General features: G+C 37.4%; 1 long non-coding RNA gene across 1 annotated transcript; it reads left to right on the top strand.

Moving 5' to 3' along the window:
• The first annotated feature begins 1,721 nt into the window (after positions 1 to 1,721).
• Positions 1,722 to 13,700, top strand: LOC116596561. The gene is made up of 4 exons (XR_004288178.1): positions 1,722 to 1,830; positions 2,689 to 2,742; positions 11,910 to 12,131; positions 13,197 to 13,700. It is a non-coding gene; the product is annotated as an uncharacterized LOC116596561 (long non-coding RNA).
• Positions 13,701 to 23,979: the final 10,279 nt, after the last annotated feature.

Raw genomic sequence — 23,979 nt, 5'->3', positions numbered from 1 at the left:
TATGCAGAAATAAGTGACAGGTAAGTGGCTTCCCTGGGCTCATGCTGTTTTATGATTGCATGTTAGAAACATATTCATTTTTTTTTTTTAAAGATTTTTTATTTATTTATTTGACAGAGAGAGATCACAAGTAGGCAGAGAGGCAGGCAGAGAGAGAGAGAGAGAGAGGGAAGCAGGCTCCCTGCTGAGCAGAGAGCCCGATATGGGACTTGATCACAGGACCCTGAGATCATGACCTGAGCCGAAGGCAGCGGCTTAACCCACTGAGCCACCCAGGCGCCCCAAGAAACATATTCATTTTATTTTACCTCCTTGACTTTCCTTTACAGCGAGTTAGACAAATGTCCATAAGCATACTGGGGCTCTTGACGGTGTCTTCCTTTCTTCTGTTCCTGGAGCTGTGACTGTTGGTCATAATTGGTCATGTGTTTACGACATCTGGAGATCAAGTGTTGATTTTCTCTCCCAGTACGGTTTAGTTTTTTCAAATGAGCTTCCTACTGTAGATTTTTTTTTTTTGAAAAGATTTTTATTTATTTATTTGACAGAGAGAGATCACAAGTAGGCAGAGAGACAGGCAGAGAGAGAGAGAGAGAGAGGGAAGCAGGCTCCCCGCTGAGCAGAGAGCCCGACGTGAGACTCGATCCCAGGACCCCGGAATCATGACCCGAGCTGAAGGCAGAGGCCCAACCCACCGAGCCACCCAGGCGCCTCCCTACTGTAGATTTTTTTGATTAACCTTGTGTCTGTTTTGTCTTAGAAGCCCTTGATTACTCCATAAAGAAAACTTAAAAGTGTCATCAAAGATATATTCTTACAAGAAAAACTTCCAATATTTTGCAAAAGAAATTCTAGAAAGTGTAGTGGAGACATGCATTACCTTTCTCTGATTCTTTTACCCTATTGTATCCCTATCTTCTCTGGTTCCTCTACCCCAGGCTGATCTCTGGGCTCTGCCTGTCTGTACTGGTGCCTTTCTCAGCTATTTGGAATCTTCTGCTGCCATGGTCCTTAGAAACTCCAAGCACCTTGCAGAGAGGGGTGGAGACAAGTGACAGAGAGAAAGGGAACAAACTCATCGATTTGCACTGTACTTTTCAAAAGTAAAAAAAAAAAAAAAAAGCCTGGGTGGCTCAGTGGGTTAAGCCGCTGCCTTTGGCTCGGGTCATGATCTCAGGGTCCTGGGATCGAGTCCCGCATCGGGCTCTCTGCTCAGCAGGGAGCCTGCTTCCTCCTCTCTTTCTCTGCCTGCCTCTCTGCCTACTTGTAATCTCTCTCTGTCAAATAAATAAATAAAATCTAAAAAAAAAAAAAAAAAAAAAAGTGCCTCCAAAGAGGGTCTCTTACACACTCTCTGTATCTCTTTGTGGTCTGACTGGGGAAGGAACTACCATCTCCAAAGACACTGGGACTCCTAAGTGTTAAATGATCTGCTTAAAGTCATGCCGTTTGGAAGTATTTCAAATCAGTTTTAGTCTGTATCTTCCAAATGCAGCTCCAGGATTCTTTCCACTTGTTCATTCCAACATCTCTATTCTGGGACTATTATCAGAAGTGCCTGAACTTGTCTTTGGGAAATCCCGTCATTCACTCAAGTGCTTCATGAGGTGCTTTGATAATGAAAACAGAAGAAATCTCAAGGCTTTGCTATGATGACAACTAAGAATGTTAACAGCCTATTTAAAAAAAAAAGATGTAAGGATTTAGGAAGCTATGTATACCCTCACTGCATCTTCTCAACAGCAGAGTGAGTAGTATTGCCAAAGGTTCACGCAGAGCAGACATGAGGAAAACAATAGCAGTGGACAGTTTGTTCTGTCTCTGGGATAGGTAAGTTTCTCTAGCGAATGCAGGAGAAAAGGATGAGATTGTTTAAGGCTTAATACTCCCTAATTTTCATTCTATACACATAGCATAGTACCAACTCTAAACAAGATACTAAAATGCCTTTTGAGAAGTGCAATGAAAAAGATATGATTTTAGACTTTAGAAAAAGGTATGAATTTTGGATTCAGGCTAACTTGAGCTCCTTGTAAAGTTGTGGCTAAAATGAAATAAAACAAAATATAAAAGTTGTAACAGAGCGCTTTGAATGTGTGTTAGATACAATTAATTAGGGGTATTTTTGTTGTTGTTTTGTTTTGTTTCCTGTCAGTTAAAAGAAATCCAAGCATTCAGAAAATGCCCTGGATTTCCAAGGAAGAAGAGCTTAATAGTTCACAATAGTCAAAATTCGTTATTTTAGCAATAAATAATCATGCAGCATATTTTGGGATTTTTCTTTTTTGTAAAAGTGGTCCTAAGCTCCAGATCACATTATAATCATTTAGGAAATAAAGCAAACAAACAAACAAACAAACAAACATAAAAACAAAAACAAAAAGACCACAAAATATCGAGGCCTGTCCCAGATCAATTAAATCTGAGTCTCTAGGGGTAGAGTTTGGCTTTTTGTATTTTTTTGTTTTTTGGTTTATTTGTTTGTTTTGTTTTGTTTTAGCTTACCAGGCCATTCTAACATGTGACCACTGTTGAGGAATGTTGGTTTGTAACATCAATGGTCTTGAGTAGCAACGTGGAAAACTCCTTTTGATGATGACCATGACATACGTGTGTCTATTTCAGTAATCATGATCCATGGTGTACCCTCCTTTCCTTCTCATGATGGTCCTATTAATAATTTTTCAGTGTTCTGAAGAGGATCTGAGGCAGACACATCAGCCTGCAGGGTCCCTAGCCATGGTAAGTGAAATGTGACAGAATTAACATGAGAGCTGGTCCAGAGCCCACGTCTCACAGCTGGAGGGAGGAAGTCAATGAGAAGCTGCTTCTTGATTACAAGTTGCTGTTGACTGTTTCTTGCTTTTTCCTTGTCTCCCTGGGTCCTTTCCTTTCTCCTTTTTCTCATTGCCTACCTTATGTACTCTTCTGTGCTTCTCCGTTTCTTATCATGTTTATTCTATTTTTTCTTTCACTCTCTTTCTCAGAGAAAGTACATTTGCTTGAGGATAAGAAAATTAAGCTGACAAGCAATTAGTTGTAATTGCCACCTAATTCTGTCAGCTCTACTTGATGTTTGGTCCTGTAACCATTTTGGAGTAGATTAGATATTTGTATGCGTCCCAGCCATCCTAGATTACCATAGGACAGCCTACCTCTTGCATTAATGTCCTGTGTGAGGAATACTTACCAAATGTTAGTTGGTTAAATTTTGTGGTTATCCAATTTGTTGGTGTACACTTATTCAAAATACTCTATTATCTTTTTTACTTCATAGAACCAGGAGGAGTGTCCCCATTTTCATTTCTCATTTTAGTAATTTGAGTCTTCTCTTTTTTCCATCTTAGTTCACCTAGCTACATGTTAGTTTGTTAATCTTGGCAAAGACCCATGTTTTGATTTAGTTAATTTTTTTGCTATTCTTTTTCTCTTCTCTATTTCATTGGTCTTTGCCCTGACTTTTATTATTTCCTTCCTTCTGCAGTGTGGGGTTTAGTTTGCTCTTTTTCTAGTTCTTTAAGTTGTAAAATTAGGTTGTTGTTTTGAGATCTTTCTTTTTTTTAAAATATAAACACTTATAGCTGTGAATTTGCCCCTTAAGCACTGCTTTTGCTATACATCCTCTAAGTTTTGATCATTTTTTTTTTCATTTTCATTAATCTCTAAGTATTTTCTAATTTCACTTGTAATTTTTTTTTCGTTGATCCATTGGGGAGTCTGCTTCTCCCTTTCCCTCACCCTCTGCCCCTCCCCCTACTTGTACTCTCTCTCAAATAAATAAATAAAATTTTTTAGAAAAGAATGCATTGCTTAATGTCCTCAAAATTGTGAAATTTCCAGTTTTACTTCTATTACGGATTTCTAACTTCCAAGATGGTAGGAAAAGTTACTTCCTATTATATCCATCTTTCTGTGTTTATGGAGACTTAATTTGTGGCCTAAAATATGCTGTATCCTAGCAGATGTCTTATGTGCACTTACAAAGAATGGGTTGTGCTATTGTCATTGCATCATCTTCTCTGTATATGTCTACTAGTTGGGTTATTGTATTATTAAGTTCTCTATCTCTTTAGTCATCCTCTGCCTGGTTGTTCTATCCATTACTGATAATGGGGTATTGAAGTCTATAATTATTACTGTAGAACTGTCTATTTCTCTCTTCAATTTTGTCAGTTTTTGCTTCATGTATTTTGATGGTCTGTCGTCAGGTGCATAAATGATTATAATTGTTGTATCGTTTTGCTGTATTAAAGCTTAAAAAAGGGATGCATGGATGGCTAAGTGGGTTAAAGCCTCTGCCTACAGCTCAGGTCATGATCCCAGGGTCCTGGGATTGAGCCCCACATCGGGGTCTCTGCTCAGCAGGGAGCCTGCTTCTACCCCTCTCTGTCTGCCTCTCTGCCTACTTGTAATCTTGGTCCTTCAAATAAATAAATAAAATATTTTTTAAAAACCTTAAAATATATATATAACAGCCTTCTTTGTTTTATCATCTTTTGTGATTAAAGTCTGTTTGTCAGATATTAATATAACCATTCCCACTCTCTTTGATTACTATGGAGTATGTTTGTCCTTCCTTTCACTTTTGGTGTATTTGTTACTTTGGTTCTAAGGTGAGTATCATGTAAATTCAATATACATGTAATGGAACATGTGATTTTATCTCTTCTTCTAATCTCTGTCTTCTGATTGGCAAGTTTAATCAATTCACATTAGAAAAGTAATTACTGATAAGGAGGGACTTCTGTCATTTTCCTATTTTTCTTCTTTATGCCATATACCTTTTCTTATCCTGAATTTTCTATATTATTGCTTTCTTTTGTGTTTAGTTGATTTTTTTTTTTGTTGTTTAAATTCTTTACTCATTTTCTTTTATTTATGTTCTAGAGCTATTTCCTTTGTGGTTACCTTGGGGATTATATTTAACATTCCAAGGTTAAAACACATTCTTTTGAATATATACCAGCTTACCTTCAATAACATATAGAAACTCTGCTCCTTCACAACTACATCCCTACCCATTTAGGTTATCGATGTCATAAAATCACATCTTTATACATTGCGTGTCCAAAAACATCACCTAATAATTCTTTTGAATGCATTAGTCTCATAAACCATATAGAAATCAAAATTTAGAGTTACAAACCAAAGTTATAATGATACTAGCTTTTAGACTAGCAATTAGGTTTTTTTAATGAATTAGTCTCATAAATCATGTAGAAAACAAAAAGTGAAGTAACAAACTCCACAATTGTTGTTTAAAGAATACAAGTTGTTAGAGTTACCCTTATATTTTCCTTTATTGAGATCTTTATTTTGCCATATAGGTTTGAGTTACTATCTGATGTCTTGTCATTTCATTCTGCAGGACACCTTTGAACATTTCTTGCAGGGCAGGTCTAATGGTAATGAATCCCTTCACCTTTTGTTTATCTGGGAATTTCTTAATGTCTCCCTCACTTTCAAAGGATGGTTTTGCCAGATGTAAGATTCTTGATCCGACAGTTGTTTTCTTTTACCACCTTGAATTTACTACACTGCCTTGTGGCCTCCAGTTTTTTTGGTGTGAAATCTGCTGATAGTCTTATTGAAGATCCTTTGCCTCCCTCTTGCGCTTTCAAGATGTTTCTCCTTGTCTTTGTCTTTCTAAAGTTTGATTATAATACGTCTCAATATGGGCCTCTTGAAGTTCATCTTACTTAGAATTTGTTGAGCTTCTTGGATGCTTATATTCATGTATTTCATCAAATTTGGAAAATTTTTAGCCATTGTTTCTTCATATATTCTCCATGCCCCTATAACTTTCTCTTCTATTTCTGGGACTCCCATAATGTGTATGTTGGTCCAGTTGATAGTGTGCTATCAATAGCTTAGGTCCCCTAAACTCTATTCACTTTTCTTCAGTCTTTTTATTTTTTCTCTTCCTTAGACTTCATCATTTTCATTACTTTATCTTTAAGTGTGCTTACTCTTTCTTCTGCTTGCTCAAATTTGTCTTGGAATTCCTCTAGCAAAAAATCACTTTGGGGCTCCTGGGTGGCTCAGTGGGTTAAGCCTCTGCCATCGGCTCAGGTCATGATCCTAGGGTCCTGGGATCGAGCCCCACATGGTGCTTAGTAGGGAACCTGCTTCCCCCCTCTCTGCCAGCCTCTCTGCCTACTTGTGATCTCTGTCGGTCAAATAAATAAATAAAATCTTTAAAAAATTTTAAAAATCGTTTTGATCATTGTACTTTTCAGCTCCAGAATTTCTTTTTGGTTTCTTTTTAGATTTTCTCTTTATTGATTTTTCCATCTGTGTGTGTTTGTTTGTTTGTTTTTAACTTACTCCACATCTTCTTTAGTTCTTTGAGCATCTTTAAGATGATTGTTTTAAAGTCTATGCCTAGGATATCTGCCATCAACTCTTTTGCAGTGACAGCTTCTGTTGATTTTTTTCTCCTTTGAATCGACTATGCATTCATATTTCTTTGTACGCCTTATGATTTTTTATTGATAACTGGAATCACTGAGTTGTTGTTGTTGTTTCTGTTTGATTGCTGTAGACTAAAAAGTTACAATGATACTAGCTTTTCATATCAGTCTGAGATGTAAACATCAGGTCATCTCAGTTTTTTTCTGAGTCTTTTGTTGGGCGTGTGTGGTTAATTTCTATTATCTCCTACATTTGCAGTTATTTTGAGGGTCCTAGTCTTTAATGTTTGGCTCCCCAAATGAAGGAAATGAAAAAAATGAAGGGACAGGGAAAGGGGTAGTGGCCCTTTAAGTCCCCTGGAAGTCACATCAGCCAGAGGGGAAGAATGGGTTAAGTACAATATGGCTGCTACCTCTTTGTCTATATCTGTATGATCAAGAATAGGAACCAGTGGTAAGAGCATAGATCCCTAATATTTGGAAGACAGAGTCTGTTTTGCCCAACTTGGCTCCCACAAACTGTGTGTAGGCTGCTCCAGGAACATATGCAATACCAGCCATGCAACTGGGAGTTGGGATGGGTAGCTGCTACCATGCTAAGAGTTGAAACAGACTAAAATAGCCACAATTTCTGTCCATGACTTCCTTTGGAAGCTTCAAGCTTTCTAGAGTATCCAGAGTTCTGAAAAAGTTACATCAGACAAATTCTGCCAGGATTGTTGTTGTCTAGGTGTGAAGACAGATTCCTGGCACTTCGATTCTACCCTCTTCCCAGAGTCCCACGGATGGCTAATTTTTAATCATGTCAGGAAGGGTCATTTTTTATTAATTAATTTAGCTTCCTAAAAACATGATTAATCTGAAATTTATGGAAAGGAACATTTTTCAAAAGATATTTCTGATCATCTTCAAGTCCTTTGTTCAGTCTTCATTGTCCAAAAGCAAGATATGTATTAGAGAACAAATTTCATAAGACACTTTTAACCTTTTGCCTGTGACCTGACATGTTCAAATATTAGTATTCATATGCAAGCATTATGTACTAGAGATGGTCACAAATAGACTTCCACCAAATTTCCTTCCTTTAATGTTTCTATTTATGTCAATAGCAGTGTCTGAGCAGTAGACAGTTTTTCTTCTCTTTAATTCAACAATTAAACTCAAGATCAATTCCAGACACTTTGTGGCTCTTCCAGGTCACGTTGGACTGTAAATAGAAAAGGAAAATATTTCTACTTCAATGGAGATTTTTCCTAAGGATACAGCTCCGTTTCTCAATCCATATTGAATGAAACATCTATACATTTAATAGTTCATTCATTAATCTATAGTCTGAGTTCTCGTTTCCACTAGCACTTTTTTAAGACCCTCATCACAGTCTAGTGAGTCTTATTTCTAAAGGAATTCTCAGGCTATTGGGTGAGAAAGACATTCTCAATCAATTATATTAAGGCACAGTTAAGTGAGATATTACAGAGCACAGAAGGGGAAAGAACAAATGTTGCTTGAAGAGTCAGGAAAGGACATCACAAGGATGATGCCTGATCTCAGACTTCAAAGATAATTAGGAGTTAATGAGGCAAAGAATATGAGGACAGTAAAATAAGCGAAGGGAACAGCATATGCAATGACACGTTGGCATGTTCAGAGACGTGGAATTCAGAATGCTATCAAGATGTTTATAGAAAGAAGGGGTGAATGGAAGGAAGATTCCGAAAGCTAACTTTTGATTTTTAGGTCCTCTGACCTAAGGACATTGGACTTGATTCTGTAGGCAATAGAGCATAAATAAAGGGAATTTTAAAACAGAGAGTGGTTTGTATTTGTTTTTCTGAAAGTTATTATTTTCAACAGCACTCAGAGAATCAATTAGGCAGTAGTAGCAAGCAAAATAGTGCAAGAAAGTAATGTCCTCAGCTTTGTAGAGAAGACGGAGAAGAGGATTTATGCCTGAGAGACATTTATGATATCTTATTGACAGAACTTGCTATTGGTTGCCTTAAACTGTAAAGGAGTTTATTAGGAGAAAGTTAACTTTGAAGAGCTGAGGTCACTAGAGGTAACAGGACACTCTAAATTCAGACTTACTGTTTGAGAGAGCGTTGAAGTTATTTGTGTGGATGAAGTAAAGCAGAGTATAGTTGGAATGGAAAGATAAGTTATCCAAGGGCAAAACTCCAATGCCAGCGCTTCCATTTCAGATCCTAGCTAGGTTTAGCAGACTACATGTTCAGAGTTTAGTAGGATTTCTTCAGGTTTGACTGGATGAAATAACTTCTAAGTCCTCTTAATCTATATTACATATCTTTTGAATCTCTGGGCACAGATTGGGCCTAATTAGTAGTAATTACAGTAGTTCCCCCCACTTCCTTTTCCATGGAGATATGTTCTAAAACCCTCAGTGAATGCCTGAAACCATGGAATCCTACATATGCTGTGTGTGTTCCTATACACACATACCTATGGTAAAATTGAACTTATAAATTAGACGCAGTAAGAGATTACAATAATAAGTAGTAAAAATTGAAGAGTAACAATGTACTTTAATAAGAAAAGTCATGTGAATGTAGTCTCTCTATATCAAAATATCTTATTGCACTGTACCCACTTTTCCTCTTCTTGTAATGGTATCAGATGATAAAATGCCTACATGATGAGATGCTATGAGAGGAATGATGTAGGTACTATGACACAGTATTAGGCTACTATTGACCTTCTGATGATACACCAGAAAAGGGGATCATCTGCTTTTATTTATTTATTTATTTTTATTTATTTGACAGACATAGACCACAAGTAGGCAGAGAGGCAGGCGGTGGGGGGCAGAGGGAGGGCCGGCTCCCCAGCAAGCAGAGAGCCCAATGTGAGGCCCAATCCCAGGACCTTGGGATCATTACCCAAGCCGAAGGCAGAGACTTTAACCTACTGAGAATCCAGGTGCATCCAGGATGTACATGCCTTGGAGCATCCAGGTGGCTCAAGACTGCAGTTGAGCTCCGGTAACAGAAACCGTGAAAAGTGAAAAAAATGACAAAGAGGGACTACTGTATTGTGATTCATTTTTTAATAAGAGGAACTGATCATCATTTTTACGTGTTTACTAGAAAAGAAGTGCCATGATGGGGGTTACATTCACAATCCTATAAAGTAAGAACCACTCGTAGCCTCATAGTATAGAAGAACATTAAGCTTAGAGAGTTTAATAATTGGGATTCCAGTTCCGGTCCATCTCTCCAGATCCCACACTCTAAGCCACTGCTTTAAAACCTGACTGATGCCTCCATTCATCCCCCAGAGATTTTGACTTAATCGCCTCGAGTGAAGCTCAGGCATTGGTCCTAAAAGCTCCCCTGGCAATTCTAATTACAGCTAGAGATGCAAACTGCTGCTTCACATCTTATTACTTCACTGCCTTCTCTTTTGGAAGATGCCATGCTTTCACACACCCTCCATGACTCCCCCTGGAGCTCAATGCAGATGGTGCCCCACGAAGATGTATATTTTGGCAGCTGGGCCTCAATGCATATTCATTCTTTAAAAAAAAACAACAAACCTTTAGAATCCAATAGTTGTAATAAGTATAATTAACTGGAATCCTTCATTTATATGAAGCCAATCAGAGCCTGAAAAGATTTTCTAACTCTTCAAGGATTATGTGACCATTTTTAACAACTTCGAACATCCTCTAGATGTATCAAAAATTATCATAATTGATGTATTTATTTGATTGATTATACATATAGAATCACAAGTACAAAACTGGGTAAAATGCTTTAATTTCTGAGATGGAGAACAATGTCATGGTATGACTATTCAGAGCAATATTACTAGGGGAAGGTAGAATCACATGGCTATCGAAGTCGGGAAGTTACAGTAAGCTGCCATTCTTACTTCTTAGAGTTTTCTTACTATTTTTGAAAACCTTTGACTTCATTTACTCTTGTGAGGATTTCACAGAGCTCCTTATCACTGAAAGTGGTCTGATTTCTTGGAAAACAGCAACCCAAGCAAGGGAGGGGCAGGATGGAGGTAGGCTCAGAGTGTAGATAGAGTAGGCGTTGCTGTGATAGTGGGTGGATATACTGTCATCCTCAGATGCTATCCAGAAGATTCCTGAATGCAGGTAGTGGGAACGGAACCAGAACAATACAAACATTAACTCTTAAAGAAAGAGAATGGGCACTGGAGACAGTCTAGTCCATTCTTGCCTGAGAACTTCTCTAGCTGTGTGACCTTGAGCAAATGCATTAACCTCTCTGAATTTCAGTTTGCTCTTTAGATAAAAGGAGATGGTGATACCTTCCTCACAGGCTTGATATGAACTCCTAAATGTGAAAGTACCCAGCTCAGAACCTCTTTATTGATTTCTCCTACACATTGGCCTTGGCTGAAGGATAGTGGTAGCAAAAGCCAGAAGTGTAAGGGAGTGGCAGTCGCCATGGTATTAAGTCAAAGACAATGAGGTGACAACAAGGTGAGTTGGACACAGAGCACCGCTGCAAGACTTGAAACCTCCAGTGTGGCCACAGCCACATACAATCAATTCCATTTGTTTGCCGAAAAGGAACCACCATTGTAATGGCGCACCCTCCTACCCATCAGGGAATAATTCAGCTTGGCCTGCTTTCAGCAGGTCAGCTCAATACCCTGTAGGGTCTCCTCCGAAAGAGCACAGGCTATAGTCATTTCATTTTATAGTGCTACTGCCTGAGTTTTCATTTAATTAAGAAGACTGACCTTTAGAAAGAGAGTTTATTTTTTTCTTCCCCAGCTTAGCTTACTATGATCTTAATGGAAGCTGAAAATCTAATGGTAAAGAGTGCCAAGTTTGCACTGATAAGGCTAACACATTGTTCCTATCCTTCCAGAGAAATTAAATAAGCATAATTACAGATGCATAAGCCAAAATCCCTTTCAGATAAACCCGACCTCATGTAGGTGAGAAGGTGGGAACCATAGGAAATGAAAGATAAGCCCTAGAAGAATATAAACCAAAAAAAGGAATACATCCCATATACCAAAGAACTGAGACCCCCCAGAACACATATCCTTGTAATTAGACTTTATCCCAAGCAAATTAAAGTTAGCTTCTTACCAAACCCTTGAAAGCTCTGGAGATGGAGAAGTAACTACTTCAAGGCTCTGTTGTGTACAGCATTAGTGGCTCTTCTTAGAAGGGACTTGTGAACCGGTGGGAAAGGGGACGGTGACCTATCAGAGTGACTACAATAGGACCGCAGCACCACGCGCTCTGCACTTGCCAAGGGTGGCTGATGTCATCCTCTACAAGATTACCAAGAACGTGGGGACCTTCAAGTGCCGCTGGAGTCTAGAGAAGACTCTGGCATTTGCTCTGCCCTGGATTTACCCACACATGCCCGTGAGCTAAGTTTCTGCTTAGGAGAGCTCATGAGCTTTGGCCCAGGCACTATGATCACAGCCTCTGCTATTATGTGTGGGTTCTTAATTTTTGGTGCCCCTTTTCCTTTCTGCTAGCGAATACGTTGGCCTTCCTAGAGACTGCTCATCTGGACAGAATGAGATGGTGTTAGCAACACAGACTACCTGCCTCTCAACCATGTCCTGACCATGTCTAGTGGCCACTTGAGTACACGGTTATCATGGAACGCGCAACCCCGCACCATTGACAACTCTGTTGGGTGGTGACGGTCTTATGCGCCTGGAGTTCACAACCTGCTTCCCCGTTTCACCCCACAGGTAAGCAACATTTCTTTCATCAGCTATCATTGGTTTATTGACAGATTCAACAAAACAATATGATGTTTACTCCAACTAAGGTTTTGTCCCCAAGGAATTCTGGTTTGTGTCTCCCCAACTATGAGCACTTTTATTTCTGGTTCTTTTAAAGGTGGTAAAGTATCATTCAATACAAAATGGAGCAAAGAGAGAGACAGAAACAAAACATGAACAGGATCTTTGAATAAACACTAATAGATTAAATTCTAAATCACGTTATCATGCCCTCTAGTTTTTTCTGTCAGGGTTAGCTTAGGTAGTAAATTGGCGTCACTTTCCCAGGCACACATGCACCGCGTGGAAAGAGAGACTATTTCTCATGTTGTTAATTTAATAGCCTGGCTCTGGGCACTGGCATCACCTTAAATGAAGAAAAGGTCAAGAAAGTAGGAGACAATAAGCAATGCTTCTACTTAAAGCATCTCTTTCTACCTTCCCAAGGGCCTTTGCTCCCTTGGATATTTTTAGTCCATTATGCACGGATTCGTTGCAGGTCACATAATTTACCACATGCATGAATGAACCCAAGGAAAGGAATGTTATCAACAAAATTGCTTTTGTGTTCCTACTGGTGTCTATTGCTAGACACGTGTGCACACATGAGTACATGCAAATGCTCTCATTTTAGCACAGCCAAGAAATAAAAGTCACTTTTCAACTCGAAGCACTAGTATAATAACAGAGCCCTTCTCACCTCAGCACATTATATACCTTAAAGGAAGTTTGAAGCCAAACGGCAAACCTTACAGCATGCTACTACTCCTTCTAACGGCAGAGTCTGACTATTTTTATTTGAGCTGGCATGGCATTTAAATGTACTCTCACACAAGGTAATAGAAGTCATTGCACACGTCAGAATGGAAATAAAATCCATCCACAAGGAGAATCCTAGGTGGAGGGGTGCATGTCCTTAATAAAGGCTGTGGGGAGAATCCTATAAAGGCTTTCACTTCTATTTTTAGTATGACACATATTCTCTGATAGAAGGATTTTTCTTTTTTCTTTCTTACCGGTGATTTTTTTCAGATACTAACAACGCTTGCAATATTTTCTCCAGTTGATGATATGATTCATGGGACTGATTCAACACAATGCCTGCCAGTGGCCCAAATCCTGCTGGGGAAAGGCAGTTTCTCGCACACCTCCTTAGGTATCCTCCTAGCTTTGTTTCTTTTCCCAGTTAACAGCCAGCACTGCCGCCCTGAACTAGTGACAGGAGACTCCTCCCCAGGGAGCCAGCTACAACTATTTGAAATGCACTTTTAGGTGACATCTTTCTTATCAAGAAGGGCTCTTAATAGAATGCACTTGTTGCATAACAAGAGAAAGTTGGCCTTGAATGCAAAGGACAAAATCAGGGTTTGTACATCACTGTAAATGAAGGTCAAGATGCCCTAATATGGAAATACAGTGACATTCTTTTCTTTAGCATCTTATTGTTACTAGACTAATGATACCCAGGGAGAGGGGAAAATGCACAAGAGACCCTATTTTCCTTCCTTGGTAATGACTGCTTGTGACCTTGAGCGTGTTGTAGATGTAAATCTGATTAAAAATTAAATTTTCTTGATTAATCTTTTGAATTAGAAATCTGAATTATTCTTTTCTAAAGATGCATATTTCATTTTCAATCTCTCTTCTTTTCTTGAGTCCTTCTTGCTTAGAAAAAAAAAAAAAAAGACACCACGGCTTCATCTCTTAATCGAATTCATACGTCACCTGTTGGCGAAGAGAGAGATGGAAAGAGAGAGACCAGCGGCAGAATGTCAGGTGTGACAAGGTGGTACCAGCATAAGGTGTAGTGACAAGGAAAGCGAAAGACAGGCCCCTGGTCAAAGGGAGGTAGAGTTAAGGACGAGAAGAGGATGGAACAGAGCACAACGTTGGTTTACTCACCTCTATGTTCCCAGAGCCAGCAGAGAGCCCGGCAGATGATAATCCCCTAATAAATGTTTCTGAACTTGCCTGTTGGAAAATCGAGTCCAAATGAGTTGTTCTTCTAGAACTCTAGAGGTAAGACGGCGTAGATCAAGACCCCAGATTCCAAAGCCTGGGGCTTACCCCCAAAGGGGCCTGGCATTTGATAAAACATGTTCTGAATGATTAGCCAGGGCGAATGGGAAGAAAGTTTACTTGTTATTCAAGGTAGGGAAATAGAAACGAAGTGTTGAAGAGAAAAACAAGAATTTGTGCAGCAAGAGAGAAAGGAAGAGAGGACAGGGAGGAGAGAAGAGCGGTCTGCTGCTTGCACGGGGTTTAGGGAGAAGCAGGTGCAAGAAGACCACGGTAAAAAGAGAGATCCTGAGAAACTCACAGAGATTCCTAAGGGACAGAATAACGCGGTGTGTACAACCATGTAGCCATCAATTTCAGAGGCCAAAAACTCCTGCCTACATAACCATGGCCACTTACACTGTAGAAATTGCTAAAAAGAAAAAAAAGAAAGAAAGAAAGAAAGAAAGAAAGAAACTAACAGGTTTAACGTGGATATTTGTATAATCTATGGGAATGGTAGGAGAGGGGGTGCAGGCAGACATAAGGAGGGTGTTGAGAATGGAAAATTTAAGTTGGATCCATATATTTTACAACGCGGCACCATAGCTTTTACTTCTTCAAATTTTTCTTCCAGTCTTGCCAGTGTGTCTATATTTGCTTCTACGTATATTCAATTATAGCCTTTAATTTATGCCATTTTGCTATTTTACCTCCTATGCCATATTTTTAAAAATCTGCCCCTCGTTTTTTGAAATACAGATTTGAACTAACATGAAGCTATAAAAAGAGTAGGTCTGAATCTTTCAAATATAGAGATTTTTAAAAAGAGTTTATTTATTTATTTGTCAGAAAGAGAGAACAAACGGGGAGCAGGGGACAGGCACAGGCAGAGGGAGAAGCAGACTCCCCTCTGAGAAGGAGCCCAATGTGGGACTCAGTCCTAGGACTCTGGGGTCATGACACAAGCCAAAGCCCGATGCTTAACCAACTGAGCCACCCAGACAGCCCATACATAAAGCATCTTAATTGTGGAACAATCTCATAACCATATTTATGCTTATGTCACAGAAAGTAGGTAGTCAAATGAACTCTGGCCATTTTACTATCAGTCTCTACCAGGAAGACAGCAACATGGTTAGTGGAATTTTGGCATTCTCCATAGACTGGCCTGTCATTCGAGTAACTGAAGTCATCACCTTCTGGGTCACAATGTCAGAAAAGGAGGTAGCTCCCAGTTTTAAAGCCACAAATTTGTTCACTATCCTAACTCCATCCGTTTCATCACGTTGTTCGTTATCAGTTGGCTTCTAATTGAAAAGAAGGACTTGGAAAATATTAAGTAAAAATTATTTTCTTTCCGTTAATTTGTGTTCTGTTGTATTTTAGATTTTAGGAAATAAAAATGTTGAAAATTATTTTGCATTTAATCAATATTCTTTCTCAAATCGAAAGAGAAAACTATTCTTTTTTATTTTTAAGCATTTTATTTATTTATTTGACAGAGATCACAAGTAGACAGAGAGGCAGGCAGAGAGAGAGAGAGGAGGAAGCAGGCTCCCTGATGAGCAGAGAGCCCAATGTGGGGCTCCTGGGATCATGACCTGAGCTGAAGGCAGAGGCTTTAACCCACTGAGCCACCCAGGTGCCCCAGAAAACTATTCTTTTTGGCTTATGGCAGATTTTTAACCTTTTAACAATGGAATTTAGCCCCAGAGTTAATATTTTGAATGAATGATTCTTATTCCTGATTTTTCTCATAGATTGATATACATGTCTCATTAAATATTTTTAAATATTTTTCAAAGACAGAACCCACTTCAGCAAATATTTACATTTTTAAAAATAACAATAAAATTTCCTTAAATAGCTGTTCTCATTTTTTTGGTCTTGTCTGTTTGACACAAATCTTTCCTTTCTTTTTCTTCATTTATAAAATGATTGTTATTATTACCATTTAGTCTTTTTAACTCATTTTCATGTGAAAACTCCCATTGATTCTCATAAGATCCGTGACTGACATTCTGTGAACAGAAATGAATGAATATATCAATATTCATTTATTCAATTTAATATTTAAAAATTTGTTGACAGCATCTCTCTGAGCATCAACATTTCTGATGAGTATCTCTGTTCAGCACTGAGAACAGAACATCACTGTAGCCCTGATTTCAGAATCAGGGGGTGAATAAAAAACTATTTTGCCTTTTCTGCACCTATAGTTATATAGGACAAAGCTCTGGGCTCATGTGTCATGCCTTATTTGAACAATATTAGAATAAGTAGAAGTGATATTTATAATGTTTTTAACGTCTAGATTTTAGGCTTGAGAAGCCAATACCTAATCTAATTATGGCATGAGAAACAATTCAGGCACATTCTGCATTAAATTTGAATATGGAAAAGCAAACTCATGAGAAGAAGAGCCGCTGTAAATAGTTTAAAAGCCCAGAAAACAAATGTATCAGAAGGAATAGTTCTCTTCTGATTCCTCAGAAGTTTTTTCAGTTTAGTATTTTGTTGTTGGTTTTTATAAAGATCTCTCATGTATTTCCTGTTTCTGGAGCTCACTTGGTGGCTGTGTTGATTTTCTATCTTGGGTGAAGCCCAAATGTCACAATCTTACAATGGATGAATATACTCTACAGTTGGTAATTTGAGAAGTGACCAATTAATGATGGGTTTTATTAATAGAATATGGGTCAACTAAGCTCTGACTATATTTACAGATCTATGTGAGGTATCATATAATATACAAAAGGTATCATCAACGGTCTTTGTCTGAAGACGCTGTTCATTTTGAGACGAGAAAGCTGAATTTTATGGACTATGACACAAGGCAGTATGAAAAACAACAGTGTTGAGGTACAGGGCAGGAAAGATCTATCTTGTGCCTGAAATGCGGAGGCAAGCAATGGGACTTAAGTTGCATCTAAGAGTATATTTTATAGAGATGGGGAGTGGGATGGAGAACAGTTTAGCCCGAAAGAATAGGAAGAATGTGGGCGGAGTGATATGAATGTGGGTGACAGGTTTGAGGGCTGTTTGCAGAGGGTGTAATGTACATGCATACATACATCCAGAAAAAAATGGGAATATCCTGGAGAACTGGAAAGAGGTAGTGGATGATTATGGAAGGCAGGACGGTCAGTTGGACCTTGAATTTTACTGTGAACTTTATAGACAGTACTGAAACTCCTAAGGAATTCTGAGCTAAATGATTGGCTCATACAGGACAGTTTTTTGGAATATTAATCTGACAATGTTTTGCGGACTGCTTTTGAAAAGGAATAAGAGAGAGCTCAGTGAGCAAAGTATTAAATACTCCAGGCACAGTAGATACAAACCAAAAATAGTATGGCAGAGTGAAAAAAGATAAAAATTCTAAGCGGTGGTTTTAGATTTTCAGGTCAAGGCAAAGCAGAAAGCTAGCTTACGAGATTTGTCTGCTGTTTTTAAAGGCAGCTTCCCCATTTTCTTTCTGCCAATCTACCTGTTTATATTCTGACCTGATACTCTGATAGAAAATGTATTTTGGGATTGTTCTCTGTCTTTCATCCTCATTACAAAGGACTATTCCAGTGATTGGGATGCCTGTAAAACTCTTAGCCAGTGTGAGGACAAAGAATCTCGCTCAGATGAAGGAAAATAGATCTGTCTGTCTGTTGCAAAATATTCCATTTTTAGTGATTTCTAAACCCATTGGACAAATATAGATTCCAATTTACTTCCAAAAGTTTGTGAAATTCAAGAGCTTTGAAGTAAGGCTACCTGCGTTTAATCCTAGATTTACCCTATTTTATTGGTGGCTTTGGACAAATGAGAATCTATTATTCTTTGACTTTGTACTTTAAGCTTCTGTCATGGTCTTATCTAATAGTGTTTGAGAAAAGGCACAAAGATGTGTACAGTGAATAGAATGCTGACTTTAACATGTCATTAAATCTTAAAGACCTGTAGTAACCCATCTCTCCTATCCCCAAAGCTTTCCATAATTAACCAACACCTAAGTATAAGCCAGCAGGTACTTGCTGATAAAACAAAGTGCATGTTGACAGGAAAATCTAGGATTCATTTGATCAATGGAAAAAAGTACTCAACTCTGCTTGGTTCTTGCAGCCACTAGATGCTAGAGCTAGTTGTGCTGTGGCCTGTGTCAATGGCTTCAAGAGGCACAAGGTCACCACGCAACCAGCTGGTAGGGTCGGTAGAAAATATGGGAAATTATAGGTTACTAGTATGAAGAATTTATTTTTACAGGAAATAGAGGTTAAGTAGTTCAGTCATAGAGTGATAGAAAATAGTCTGAAATCTCTTATTAGAGAGATTTTGTAGTGTAAATCTATAATATTTAATTTTTGTCTTTTTGAAAGATACTCTTTAAAAGCAAGAATGAGCTCAAAAAACACAAATGCATGTAAAATTTAAAAAATAAGTACACTTACACTTCTCTATAAAGTTAATGATTCTTGCTGAATTGCACAAATTATTTGTCAACATTTACCATTCTTCTCTGAGGCTGTGGAGATGTCCCTCAACACATGAAAAACTGAAATCTGCTGAATAAGCATTTACATCTACTTCAAAAGCTAATAGTTATTTTAAGAAGACTTTTAATAAGACTAATTTTATATGCAGAGCTGCAGAAGGCACATGTTCACATCACTGCATGTCATTTTTCATTTAGATCAAAAAATCATTCTTATAAATTTCATTCATTTTTTAAAGATTTATATATTTATTTAGAGTAACCAAGCAAATGGGGGGGAGGGGCAGTGGAAGAGGGAAAGAGAGGCAATCTCAAACGGACTCCACTGAGCATGGATCCCAACATCGGGCTCAGTCTCGTGACCCTGAGATATGACTTGCTCTGAAATCAAGAGTTGGTCATTCAATGGACAGAGCTAACCCAAGTACCCCAAATTTCACTTGTTTTTAATTTCAAGTTTTCTCATGTATGTATGAAAAGAGTTTGCAAACTTGTTCCATTAGGAGAAAAACTTGACATTGCTAAATGATGTCAGTATTATAACAGTGGCATCTGACTCCATAGAGAAAGTGAGTTAATTCCAAAAATAATTCATTTTTAAACTCAGTTCATAGAATTTAAGCAATGATTGGAACTTGATTGTCTAAAAGGTGAAATATTTCACAATTATAGATGCTCTTGCTAACTTTTGAAACTGAAACTTCTGATCTGGGTTGCATTTAGTTTGAAATTTTAGAAATCTTTAGCTAAAGGATTCAATGAGTGCCAAAATTTTTCAACTTCTGAAGTTTTAGTAAATTATAAGGTATTAAAAATAAAGCAAAAAAGGCATTGAAATATATCCCTACAGAAATAAAGAAAAATGGAAGAAATTAAACCCAGAAAGCAAAAAGCGTATAGAATTTTATACTGAAATTACATAATTGTGCTCTGTGATATCTTGACTTTGGGAAAAAGCTTTGAGTGAAGCTGATAGTTTTAATTGGATTCATGTCCACTTTGACTAGACATTTGATTTTTGTGGCAACTACATTTTGCTAAAAATTCATAAATCATGAATAAAAATCTTTTGATGAGTTTTAACTTATGAACATATTTGTCCAAAACAATAACTTGAATGGAGGTAAATGATGGTACTTACAAAAATATTTGACCTAAAATATTTATGCATTTTAACTGAAAATTGAATTGAGGATATTCTTTTTACATAGTTTTCTCTGAGCATACCAGGTATCTCAACACCTGCAACAAAAGGATATTCTACAGTTAGATTCTACAGAGTGGAGTTAATAGAAGATACCAACAAATAATTTCAAATTCATTAACTATAAAATAAATCCCTGAGAGGGAGATCATGCCAATTTTATGAAAAATTAAAAGAAGTAAAACAATATTTAAAATACGATTCTTTATTTTTTTAATTTTTTTTTTCTTTTTGAGAGAGAGAGAGAGAGCACAAGATGGGTGGGTCAGAAGGCAAAGCAGACTCCCCACTGAGGAGGAAGCCTGATGCAGGACTCAATCCCAGGACACCAAGATTATGACCTGAGCCAAAGGCAGTTGCTCAACAAACTGGGCCACCCAGGTACCCCCAAAATGCATTCCTTGGAAAAAAAAAACCCAATGTTACAGTGTAAGAGAAATATAGCTAAGAAATTTATTTAAAGGAAATGTGTCTAAGTGCCAAAATTAATTATCCTGCTTATATTTAATTTTTCCTAAATTTTAAAATTTTATTTACTTATTTATTCATTTATCTATTATTTATTTATTTATTGAGAGAGAGAAAGGAGTGGCAGAGGGAGAGGGAGAGAAAGAATCCCAAACAATTTCCAAGCCCAGTGCAGAGACCAATGTGGGTCCTGATCTCAGCCCCATGAGATAATGACCTGAGCAGAAATAAAGAGTTGGATGCCTAACCAGTCGAGCCACCCAGGTTCTCCTCTCCTATTTGTGTGTGTGTGTGTGTGTGTGTGTGTCTATATATGTATGTGTGTGTGTGTGTGTATGTATATATATATTTAAGATTTTATTTATTTATTTGCCAGAGAGAGACACAGCGAGAGAGGGAACACAAGCAGGGGGAGTGGGGGAGGGAGAAGTGGCTTCTTGCTGAGCAGGGAGCCGGCTGCTGGGCTGGATCCCAGGACCCAGGACCCTGAGCCAAAGGCAGGCACTTAAGGACTGAGCCACCCAGGCACCCCCTGATTGTATATTTTATAAAATATTTTGGAGGTGCGCCTAGCTGGGTCAGTCAGTAGAGTGTACAACTCTTGATGTCAAGGTTATAAGTTTGAGCTCCATGTTGGGTGTCGAGATTACTCAAAAATAAAATCTTTAAAATATATAGATAGATAGATAGATAGATAGATAGATAGATACAAGTTCTTGTTTCATTTTGTTGCCTATGTTATTTTTACTTTTAGAAAGAATTTTATCATTGTATTCTATTGACTACATCATTTTATGTCTATCAACATAACAAAGCTAATTTACTGTCAAAAATATATCAGGGGCGCCTGGGTGGCTCAGTCGTTAAGCATCCGCCTTTCAGCTCAGGTCATGATCTCAGGGTCCTGGGATTGAGCCTGGCATCCAACCCTCTGCTCAGTGGGGAGTTTTCTCCTTTCTCTCTGCACTCTCATGCACTCTCTCTCCCTCTTTTTCTGCTCCCTCTCTCACAAATAAAATGAAATCTTGAAAAATGTATATTTCAACAATTGAACAATTTTCATTACTTTTAGTGCACCTTCCATTTTTAAAAAACTGTGGTAGTTTGAAAATGGTACATCTCTGGAGCCCAGCTTCCTGGCCCTAATATTTCTATTCTGACTCTTACTGCCTTTGAGAAGTTAAATAGTTACTGAAACTATTTAAATGGCCTCGGTTTCCTCATCTATAAAAATGGAGTTAATAACAACACAAGTTTCTGGGGTGCCTGTGTGGCTCAGTGGGTTAAAGCCTTTGCCTTCGGCTCCGGTCATGATCCCAGCATCCTGGGATCGAGCCCCACATCAGGCTCTCTGCTCGGTGGGGAGCCTGCTTCCTCCTCTCTCTCTGCCTGCCTCTCTGCCTTCTTGTGATTTCTCTCTGTCAAATAAACAAATAAATCTTAAAAAAAAAATAACAACACAAGTTTCCTAGGGCCATGAGAATTAAATGAGCAACTAATTGAATGCTAGTGACATCACCATGATCATCACTGCCATCATTGTCTTCTGAAAGTTTTGCCCAGGTGGCCTAATTTTACAAGCTATTTACTATTACCAAAAATCAGCAAAGTATCCTATGTGTATTGCAAAAAAAAAAAAAAAAAAAAGACAAAGAGAAAAAAGATACTAAATAAAGAGTAACCGTTATAGATAAAATACAGAAAAATTCATTTGGTGCTTTTTATAACCATTGGGGTTTTTAAAAAAATACTGGTGCTTCTTATTTAATAATGTGTAAATGGAGTTATTTTTTTTCTTTGTGTATGCCAAAAGAATTATTTTAAATAATTATAATAGACACATCCAATGCCATAAAATAATTGAAATGCTTGAAGAACTACTTTAAGGAAATATTTATTAAAAAAAGAAAACGTTACTTGTGATGACCACCGCATACTGCATATAAGTGACCAATCACTAAATTCTAAATCTGAAACTAGTATTACTTTGTATATTAACAGTCTGGAATTTTGAAAAAAAACTTGAAAAAGAAAAAAAATAGCAAACCACGCATGGTATTTCATAGTATTTGCTTAAAGGAGGATTTCTTGAATAATAGAGATTGAGGCACTAGTTACTATTCCTCATAAGAAGTGTAAGATGATGGGAATTATAGTTCTTTTTTGTACATGTAACAGTTAAATAAAAGGATGTGGATTACTGTTTGTAGTAGAAAGGAACACTGTGTAAAATTACTCTTCACTTCAAAGTAGGTTTCTTTTCGCTTAGTTTCTTTCTCTTTCTCTATTGCTAAATGAAACGACATTTGCATTTTACAACTGTAATTAAAATGTACCAGTTTTCTATTTCATTTTACAAATCTAAGATTCCTAAACACTTAGATGAACTAAATTTTAAATTGAGGTTTTAATTAAATCTTTAAATAATTAGTGTTCAAAGCAGAAGTGTGAACAGAATTAATGTTAATTAGATTGTTCATTTATCTATTCCTTTATAGACAGTGATGCAAATCTGAATCTTAACTGTAAGTTTTTTTTAATAGAGAAGAGACAGATATTAGAGAGACATTGTAGAAATTATTTATAAAGCTATAGCAAAATACAGCTTTTTTCTCTGCTAGGACTGCCAGAGCAAGTGTGTGTGTGTTCTAAGTTTTAAGTTCTAAAGTTCTAAATTTGAACTTTAGAAAAATTTGGGTAAGTAATTCTAAATATTGCATGGGATGTACTCAGACCAAAAATTGCTTATCTGACATTAAAATTTATCTGGCAACCTTTTTTTCTGCATCTGAATACATTTATTCAGAAACTTTGGATTTCTAACCTAAAAATCTTTTGATATAATGTAATGTCCTCCAAGAGTGGGTGGGTTGAGAAAGCCAGAATTTATTTATGGAAAACAAAGACTGTTCAGTTGTAATTTTAAAACAGTTTGGGGGTGTCTGGGTTAATGTTTTATAAGTTGCTTATTAGAGGTCTTATGCACCTATAATTAGATCTATATTTTATAGAAGTATGGATTTATAGAAAATATTTTACATTTTTGATGTTATTAAAATAGCATATTTTAAATGTCTTAGTAACTATTTATTATAGCTACTATATAGAAAAATTATATTTGTTTTGTTTTTCATTATAGTATCCAACAACTCTAAAAAAATCACTATTTATAACAATTTATTACAGCTTTTATATTTTCAATATTCATCTGCACACTGGCGGTACATAATGGCACTTTTATCTCTTTCTTTCCAATCTTTATATCTTCTTTCTCCTCACTGTTCTGTCTAGGGCTTTAGGCAAAATGTTGAATGGATTTGTGAGTAATGAGCATCTGTGTGTCATTTCCCATTTCAGGCAAAGAACAAGTCATCATTTATCATTAGTCATGTGCTCCAATGTGCTCTAAGTTTATCGATTACTTTTTTCTTGATATTTTATTTAACATTTCTTAATATTTCTGATTTCCTTGAATGGAAGGTAGTTTTATCAAATACTTTTTCTTTCTGGAGATGCCTGGGTGGCTCAGTTGGTTAAGCAGCTGCCTTCAGCTCAGGTCATGATCTCAGGGTCCTGGGATCGAGTCCCACATGGGGATCCTTGCTTGGCAGGGAGCCTGCTTCTCTCTCTGCCTCTGCCTGCCTCTCTGTCTGCCT

Source organism: Mustela erminea, chromosome 7 (genome assembly GCF_009829155.1).
Source record: "Mustela erminea isolate mMusErm1 chromosome 7, mMusErm1.Pri, whole genome shotgun sequence".
NCBI lineage: Eukaryota > Metazoa > Chordata > Mammalia > Carnivora > Mustelidae > Mustela > Mustela erminea.
Note: the sequence above shows the minus strand (reverse complement) of the source record. Positions and strands in the feature narration are given on the sequence as shown.